Raw genomic sequence first — 9209 nt, 5'->3', positions numbered from 1 at the left:
TAGATCTTTCTTCTTCAAAGCAAAAAGATTTTATCTTCAAATACAAGAACTTTTCGTAGTTTTGTTGGTTTTCATCTGATGAACTGATTTCAGTCAGCTAGATCTTTCTTCTTCAAAGCAAAAAGATTTTATCTTCAAATACAAGAACTTTTCGTAGTTTTGTTGGTTTTCAGCAAATGAACATATTTCAGCGAGCTGGGAGTTTTTTCTTTGATAGCGTAAGATTTCATCTTAAAATACAAGAAGTTTTCGTGGTTCTTGTCAATTTTTGTTGGTTTTCATCTAATGAACTTATTTCAGTCAGCTAGATCTTTCTTCTTCAAAGCAAAAAGATTTTATCTTCAAACACAAGAACTTTTCGTGGTTTTGTTGGTTTTCAGCAAATGAACATATTTCAGCGAGCTGGAAGTTTTTTCCTTAATAGAGTAAGATTTTATCTTAAAATACAAGAACTTTTCGTGGTTCTTGTCAATTTTTGTTGGTTTTCATCTGATGAACTTATTTCAGTCAGCTAGATCTTTCTTCTTGAAAGCAAAAAGATTTTATCTACAAATACAAGAACATTTCGTGGTTTTGATGGTTTTCAGCAAATGAACATATTTCAGCGAGCTGGAATTTTTTTTCCTTGCTGGAGTAAGATTTTATCTTAAAATACAAGAACTTTTCGTGGTTCTTGTCAATTTTTGTTGGTTTTCATCTAATGAACTTATTTCAGTCAGCTAGATCTTTCTTCTTCAAAGCAAAAAGATTTTATCTTCAAATACAAGAACTTTTCGTGGTTTTGTTGGTTTTCAGCAAATTAACATATTTCAGCGAGCTCGGAGTTTTTTCTTTATTAGCGTAAGATTTTATCTTAAAATACAAGAACTTTTCGTGGTTCTTGTCAATTTTTGTTGGTTTTCATCTAACGAACTTATTTCAGTCAGCTGGATCTTTCTTCTTCAAAGCAAAAAGATTTTATCTTCAAATACAAGAACTTTTCGAGGTTTTGTTGGTTTTCAGCAAATGAACAGATTTCAGCGAGGAAGAAGTGTTTTCTTCAATAGCGTAAGATATTATCTTAAAATACAAGAACTTTTCGTGTTTCTTGTCAATTTTTGTTGGTTTTCATCTAATGAACTTATTTCAGTCAGCTGGATCTTTCTTCTTCAAAGCAAAAAGATTTTATCTTCAAATACAAGAACTTTTCGTGGTTTTGTTGCTTTTCAGCAAATTAACATATTTCAGCGAGCTGGGAGTTTTTTCTTTAACAGAGTAAGATTTTATCTTAAAATACAAGAACTTTTCGTGGTTCTTGTCAATTTCTGTTGGTTTTCATCTAATGAACTTATTTCAGTCAGCTAGATCTTTCTTCTTCAAAGCAAAAAGATTTTATCTTCAAATACAAGAAATTTTCGTGGTTTTGTTGGTTTTCAGCAAATGAACAGATTTCAGCGAGCAAGAAGTTTTCTCTTCAATAGCGTAAGATTTTATCTTAAAATACAAGAACTTTTCGTGGTTCTTGTCAATTTTTGTTGGTTTTCATCTAATGAACTTATTTCAGTCAGCTAGATCTTTCTTCTTCAAAGCAAAAAGATTTTATCTTCAAATACAAGAACTTTTCGTGGTTTTGTTGGTTTTCAGCAAATGAACAGATTTCAGCGAGCAAGAAGTTTTCTCTTCAATCGCGTAAGATTTTATCTTAAAATACAAGAACATTTCGTGGTTCTTCTCAATTTTTGTTGGTTTTCATCTGATGAACTGATTTCAGTCAGCTAGATCTTTCTTCTTCAAAGCAAAAAGATTTTATCTTAAAATACAAGAACTTTTCGTGGTTCTTGTCAATTTTTGTTGGTTTTCATCTAATCAACTTAGTTCAGTCAGCTCGATCTTTCTTCTTCAAAGCAAAAAGATTTTATCTTCAAATACAAGAACTTTTCGTGGTTTTGATGGTTTTCAGCAAATGAACATATTTCAGCGAGCTGGAAGTTTTTTCCTTAACAGAGTAAGATTTTATCTTAAAATACAAGAACTTTTCGTGGTTCTTGTGAATTTTTGTTGGTTTTCATCTGATGAACTGATTTCAGTCAGCTAGATCTTTCTTCTTCAAAGCAAAAAGATTTTATCTTCAAATACAAGAACTTTTCGTGGTTTTGTTGGTTTTCAGCAAATGAACAGATTTCAGCGAGCAAGAAGTTTTCTCTTTAATAGCGTAAGATTTTATCTTAAAATACAAGAACTTTTCGTGGTTCTTGTCAATTTTTGTTCGTTTTCATCTAATGAACTTATTTCAGTCAGCTAGATCTTTCTTCTTCAAAGCAAAAAGATTTTATCTTCAAATACAAGAACTTTTCGTGGTTTTGTTGGTTTTCAGCAAATGAACAGATTTCAGCGAGCAAGAAGTTTTCTCTTTAATAGCGAAAGATTTTATCTTAAAATACAAGAACTTTTCGTGGTTCTTGTCAATTTTTGTTGGTTTTCATCTGATGAACTGATTTCAGTCAGCTAGATCTTTCTTCTTCAAAGCAAAAAGATTTTATCTTCAAATACAAGAACTTTTCGTAGTTTTGTTGGTTTTCATCTGATGAACTGATTTCAGTCAGCTAGATCTTTCTTCTTCAAAGCAAAAAGATTTTATCTTCAAATACAAGAACTTTTCGTAGTTTTGTTGGTTTTCAGCAAATGAACATATTTCAGCGAGCTGGGAGTTTTTTCTTTGATAGCGTAAGATTTCATCTTAAAATACAAGAAGTTTTCGTGGTTCTTGTCAATTTTTGTTGGTTTTCATCTAATGAACTTATTTCAGTCAGCTAGATCTTTCTTCTTCAAAGCAAAAAGATTTTATCTTCAAACACAAGAACTTTTCGTGGTTTTGTTGGTTTTCAGCAAATGAACATATTTCAGCGAGCTGGAAGTTTTTTCCTTAATAGAGTAAGATTTTATCTTAAAATACAAGAACTTTTCGTGGTTCTTGTCAATTTTTGTTGGTTTTCATCTGATGAACTTATTTCAGTCAGCTAGATCTTTCTTCTTGAAAGCAAAAAGATTTTATCTACAAATACAAGAACATTTCGTGGTTTTGATGGTTTTCAGCAAATGAACATATTTCAGCGAGCTGGAATTTTTTTTCCTTGCTGGAGTAAGATTTTATCTTAAAATACAAGAACTTTTCGTGGTTCTTGTCAATTTTTGTTGGTTTTCATCTAATGAACTTATTTCAGTCAGCTAGATCTTTCTTCTTCAAAGCAAAAAGATTTTATCTTCAAATACAAGAACTTTTCGTGGTTTTGTTGGTTTTCAGCAAATTAACATATTTCAGCGAGCTCGGAGTTTTTTCTTTATTAGCGTAAGATTTTATCTTAAAATACAAGAACTTTTCGTGGTTCTTGTCAATTTTTGTTGGTTTTCATCTAACGAACTTATTTCAGTCAGCTGGATCTTTCTTCTTCAAAGCAAAAAGATTTTATCTTCAAATACAAGAACTTTTCGAGGTTTTGTTGGTTTTCAGCAAATGAACAGATTTCAGCGAGGAAGAAGTGTTTTCTTCAATAGCGTAAGATATTATCTTAAAATACAAGAACTTTTCGTGTTTCTTGTCAATTTTTGTTGGTTTTCATCTAATGAACTTATTTCAGTCAGCTGGATCTTTCTTCTTCAAAGCAAAAAGATTTTATCTTCAAATACAAGAACTTTTCGTGGTTTTGTTGCTTTTCAGCAAATTAACATATTTCAGCGAGCTGGGAGTTTTTTCTTTAACAGAGTAAGATTTTATCTTAAAATACAAGAACTTTTCGTGGTTCTTGTCAATTTCTGTTGGTTTTCATCTAATGAACTTATTTCAGTCAGCTAGATCTTTCTTCTTCAAAGCAAAAAGATTTTATCTTCAAATACAAGAAATTTTCGTGGTTTTGTTGGTTTTCAGCAAATGAACAGATTTCAGCGAGCAAGAAGTTTTCTCTTCAATAGCGTAAGATTTTATCTTAAAATACAAGAACTTTTCGTGGTTCTTGTCAATTTTTGTTGGTTTTCATCTAATGAACTTATTTCAGTCAGCTAGATCTTTCTTCTTCAAAGCAAAAAGATTTTATCTTCAAATACAAGAACTTTTCGTGGTTTTGTTGGTTTTCAGCAAATGAACAGATTTCAGCGAGCAAGAAGTTTTCTCTTCAATCGCGTAAGATTTTATCTTAAAATACAAGAACATTTCGTGGTTCTTGTCAATTTTTGTTGGTTTTCATCTGATGAACTGATTTCAGTCAGCTAGATCTTTCTTCTTCAAAGCAAAAAGATTTTATCTTAAAATACAAGAACTTTTCGTGGTTCTTGTCAATTTTTGTTGGTTTTCATCTAATCAACTTAGTTCAGTCAGCTCGATCTTTCTTCTTCAAAGCAAAAAGATTTTATCTTCAAATACAAGAACTTTTCGTGGTTTTGATGGTTTTCAGCAAATGAACATATTTCAGCGAGCTGGAAGTTTTTTCCTTAACAGAGTAAGATTTTATCTTAAAATACAAGAACTTTTCGTGGTTCTTGTGAATTTTTGTTGGTTTTCATCTGATGAACTGATTTCAGTCAGCTAGATCTTTCTTCTTCAAAGCAAAAAGATTTTATCTTCAAATACAAGAACTTTTCGTGGTTTTGTTGGTTTTCAGCAAATGAACAGATTTCAGCGAGCAAGAAGTTTTCTCTTTAATAGCGTAAGATTTTATCTTAAAATACAAGAACTTTTCGTGGTTCTTGTCAATTTTTGTTCGTTTTCATCTAATGAACTTATTTCAGTCAGCTAGATCTTTCTTCTTCAAAGCAAAAAGATTTTATCTTCAAATACAAGAACTTTTCGTGGTTTTGATGGTTTTCAGCAAATGAACATATTTCAGCGAGCTGGAATTTTTTTCCTTACTGGAGTAAGATTTTATCTTAAAATACAAGAACTTTTCGTGGTTCTTGTCAATTTTTGTTTGTTTTCATCTAATGAACTTATTTCAGTCAGCTAGATCTTTCTTCTTCAAAGCAAAAAGATTTTATCTTCAAATACAAGAACTTTTCGTGGTTTTGTTGGTTTTCAGCAAATTAACATATTTCAGCGAGCTGGGAGTTTTTTCTTTAATAGCGTAAGATTTTATCTTAAAATACAAGAACTTTTCGTGGTTCTTGTCAATTTTTGTTGGTTTTCATCTAATGAACTTATTTCAGTCAGCTGGATCTTTCTTCTTCAAAGCAAAAAGATTTTATCTTCAAATACAAGAACTTTTCGAGGTTTTGTTGGTTTTCAGCAAATGAACAGATTTCAGCGAGGAAGAAGTGTTTTCTTCAATAGCGTAAGATATTATCTTAAAATACAAGAACTTTTCGTGTTTCTTGTCAATTTTTGTTGGTTTTCATCTAATGAACTTATTTCAGTCAGCTGGATCTTTCTTCTTCAAAGCAAAAAGATTTTATCTTCAAATACAAGAACTTTTCGTGGTTTTGTTGCTTTTCAGCAAATTAACATATTTCAGCGAGCTCGGAGTTTTTTCTTTATTAGCGTAAGATTTTATCTTAAAATACAAGAACTTTTCGTGGTTCTTGTCAATTTTTGTTGGTTTTCATCTAACGAACTTATTTCAGTCAGCTGGATCTTTCTTCTTCAAAGCAAAAAGATTTTATCTTCAAATACAAGAACTTTTCGAGGTTTTGTTGGTTTTCAGCAAATGAACAGATTTCAGCGAGGAAGAAGTGTTTTCTTCAATAGCGTAAGATATTATCTTAAAATACAAGAACTTTTCGTGTTTCTTGTCAATTTTTGTTGGTTTTCATCTAATGAACTTATTTCAGTCAGCTGGATCTTTCTTCTTCAAAGCAAAAAGATTTTATCTTCAAATACAAGAACTTTTCGTGGTTTTGTTGCTTTTCAGCAAATTAACATATTTCAGCGAGCTGGGAGTTTTTTCTTTAACAGAGTAAGATTTTATCTTAAAATACAAGAACTTTTCGTGGTTCTTGTCAATTTCTGTTGGTTTTCATCTAATGAACTTATTTCAGTCAGCTAGATCTTTCTTCTTCAAAGCAAAAAGATTTTATCTTCAAATACAAGAAATTTTCGTGGTTTTGTTGGTTTTCAGCAAATGAACAGATTTCAGCGAGCAAGAAGTTTTCTCTTCAATAGCGTAAGATTTTATCTTAAAATACAAGAACTTTTCGTGGTTCTTGTCAATTTTTGTTGGTTTTCATCTAATGAACTTATTTCAGTCAGCTAGATCTTTCTTCTTCAAAGCAAAAAGATTTTATCTTCAAATACAAGAACTTTTCGTGGTTTTGTTGGTTTTCAGCAAATGAACAGATTTCAGCGAGCAAGAAGTTTTCTCTTCAATCGCGTAAGATTTTATCTTAAAATACAAGAACATTTCGTGGTTCTTGTCAATTTTTGTTGGTTTTCATCTGATGAACTGATTTCAGTCAGCTAGATCTTTCTTCTTCAAAGCAAAAAGATTTTATCTTAAAATACAAGAACTTTTCGTGGTTCTTGTCAATTTTTGTTGGTTTTCATCTAATCAACTTAGTTCAGTCAGCTCGATCTTTCTTCTTCAAAGCAAAAAGATTTTATCTTCAAATACAAGAACTTTTCGTGGTTTTGATGGTTTTCAGCAAATGAACATATTTCAGCGAGCTGGAAGTTTTTTCCTTAACAGAGTAAGATTTTATCTTAAAATACAAGAACTTTTCGTGGTTCTTGTGAATTTTTGTTGGTTTTCATCTGATGAACTGATTTCAGTCAGCTAGATCTTTCTTCTTCAAAGCAAAAAGATTTTATCTTCAAATACAAGAACTTTTCGTGGTTTTGTTGGTTTTCAGCAAATGAACAGATTTCAGCGAGCAAGAAGTTTTCTCTTTAATAGCGTAAGATTTTATCTTAAAATACAAGAACTTTTCGTGGTTCTTGTCAATTTTTGTTCGTTTTCATCTAATGAACTTATTTCAGTCAGCTAGATCTTTCTTCTTCAAAGCAAAAAGATTTTATCTTCAAATACAAGAACTTTTCGTGGTTTTGATGGTTTTCAGCAAATGAACATATTTCAGCGAGCTGGAATTTTTTTCCTTACTGGAGTAAGATTTTATCTTAAAATACAAGAACTTTTCGTGGTTCTTGTCAATTTTTGTTTGTTTTCATCTAATGAACTTATTTCAGTCAGCTAGATCTTTCTTCTTCAAAGCAAAAAGATTTTATCTTCAAATACAAGAACTTTTCGTGGTTTTGTTGGTTTTCAGCAAATTAACATATTTCAGCGAGCTGGGAGTTTTTTCTTTAATAGCGTAAGATTTTATCTTAAAATACAAGAACTTTTCGTGGTTCTTGTCAATTTTTGTTGGTTTTCATCTAATGAACTTATTTCAGTCAGCTGGATCTTTCTTCTTCAAAGCAAAAAGATTTTATCTTCAAATACAAGAACTTTTCGAGGTTTTGTTGGTTTTCAGCAAATGAACAGATTTCAGCGAGGAAGAAGTGTTTTCTTCAATAGCGTAAGATATTATCTTAAAATACAAGAACTTTTCGTGTTTCTTGTCAATTTTTGTTGGTTTTCATCTAATGAACTTATTTCAGTCAGCTGGATCTTTCTTCTTCAAAGCAAAAAGATTTTATCTTCAAATACAAGAACTTTTCGTGGTTTTGTTGCTTTTCAGCAAATTAACATATTTCAGCGAGCTGGGAGTTTTTTCTTTAACAGAGTAAGATTTTATCTTAAAATACAAGAACTTTTCGTGGTTCTTGTCAATTTCTGTTGGTTTTCATCTAATGAACTTATTTCAGTCAGCTAGATCTTTCTTCTTCAAAGCAAAAAGATTTTATCTTCAAATACAAGAAATTTTCGTGGTTTTGTTGGTTTTCAGCAAATGAACAGATTTCAGCGAGCAAGAAGTTTTCTCTTCAATAGCGTAAGATTTTATCTTAAAATACAAGAACTTTTCGTGGTTCTTGTCAATTTTTGTTGGTTTTCATCTAATGAACTTATTTCAGTCAGCTAGATCTTTCTTCTTCAAAGCAAAAAGATTTTATCTTCAAATACAAGAACTTTTCGTGGTTTTGTTGGTTTTCAGCAAATGAACAGATTTCAGCGAGCAAGAAGTTTTCTCTTCAATCGCGTAAGATTTTATCTTAAAATACAAGAACATTTCGTGGTTCTTGTCAATTTTTGTTGGTTTTCATCTGATGAACTGATTTCAGTCAGCTAGATCTTTCTTCTTCAAAGCAAAAAGATTTTATCTTAAAATACAAGAACTTTTCGTGGTTCTTGTCAATTTTTGTTGGTTTTCATCTAATCAACTTATTTCAGTCAGCTGGAACTTTCTTCTTCAAAGCAAAAAGATTTTATCTTCAAATACAAGAACTTTTCGTGGTTTTGATGGTTTTCAGCAAATGAACATATTTCAGCGAGCTGGAAGTTTTTTCCTTAACAGAGTAAGATTTTATCTTAAAATACAAGAACTTTTCGTGGTTCTTGTGAATTTTTGTTGGTTTTCATCTGATGAACTGATTTCAGTCAGCTAGATCTTTCTTCTTCAAAGCAAAAAGATTTTATCTTCAAATACAAGAACTTTTCGTGGTTTTGTTGGTTTTCAGCAAATGAACAGATTTCAGCGAGCAAGAAGTTTTCTCTTTAATAGCGTAAGATTTTATCTTAAAATACAAGAACTTTTCGTGGTTCTTGTCAATTTTTGTTCGTTTTCATCTAATGAACTTATTTCAGTCAGCTAGATCTTTCTTCTTCAAAGCAAAAAGATTTTATCTTCAAATACAAGAACTTTTCGTGGTTTTGATGGTTTTCAGCAAATGAACATATTTCAGCGAGCTGGAATTTTTTTCCTTACTGGAGTAAGATTTTATCTTAAAATACAAGAACTTTTCGTGGTTCTTGTCAATTTTTGTTTGTTTTCATCTAATGAACTTATTTCAGTCAGCTAGATCTTTCTTCTTCAAAGCAAAAACATTTTATCTTCAAATACAAGAACTTTTCGTGGTTTTGTTGGTTTTCAGCAAATGAACAGATTTCAGCGAGCTGGGAGTTTTTTCTTTAATAGCGTAAGATTTTATCTTAAAATACAAGAACTTTTCGTGGTTCTTGTCAATTTTTGTTGGTTTTCATCTAATGAACTTATTTCAGTCAGCTAGATCTTTCTTCTTCAAAGCAAAAAGATTTTATCTTCAAATACAAGAACTTTTCGTAGTTTTGTTGGTTTTCAGCAAATGAACATAT

The sequence above is a fragment of the Heptranchias perlo genome, unplaced genomic scaffold (assembly GCF_035084215.1).
Source record: "Heptranchias perlo isolate sHepPer1 unplaced genomic scaffold, sHepPer1.hap1 HAP1_SCAFFOLD_65, whole genome shotgun sequence".
In the NCBI taxonomy this organism is placed as follows: Eukaryota; Metazoa; Chordata; class Chondrichthyes; order Hexanchiformes; family Hexanchidae; genus Heptranchias; species Heptranchias perlo.
This window is presented reverse-complemented; position numbering follows the sequence as displayed.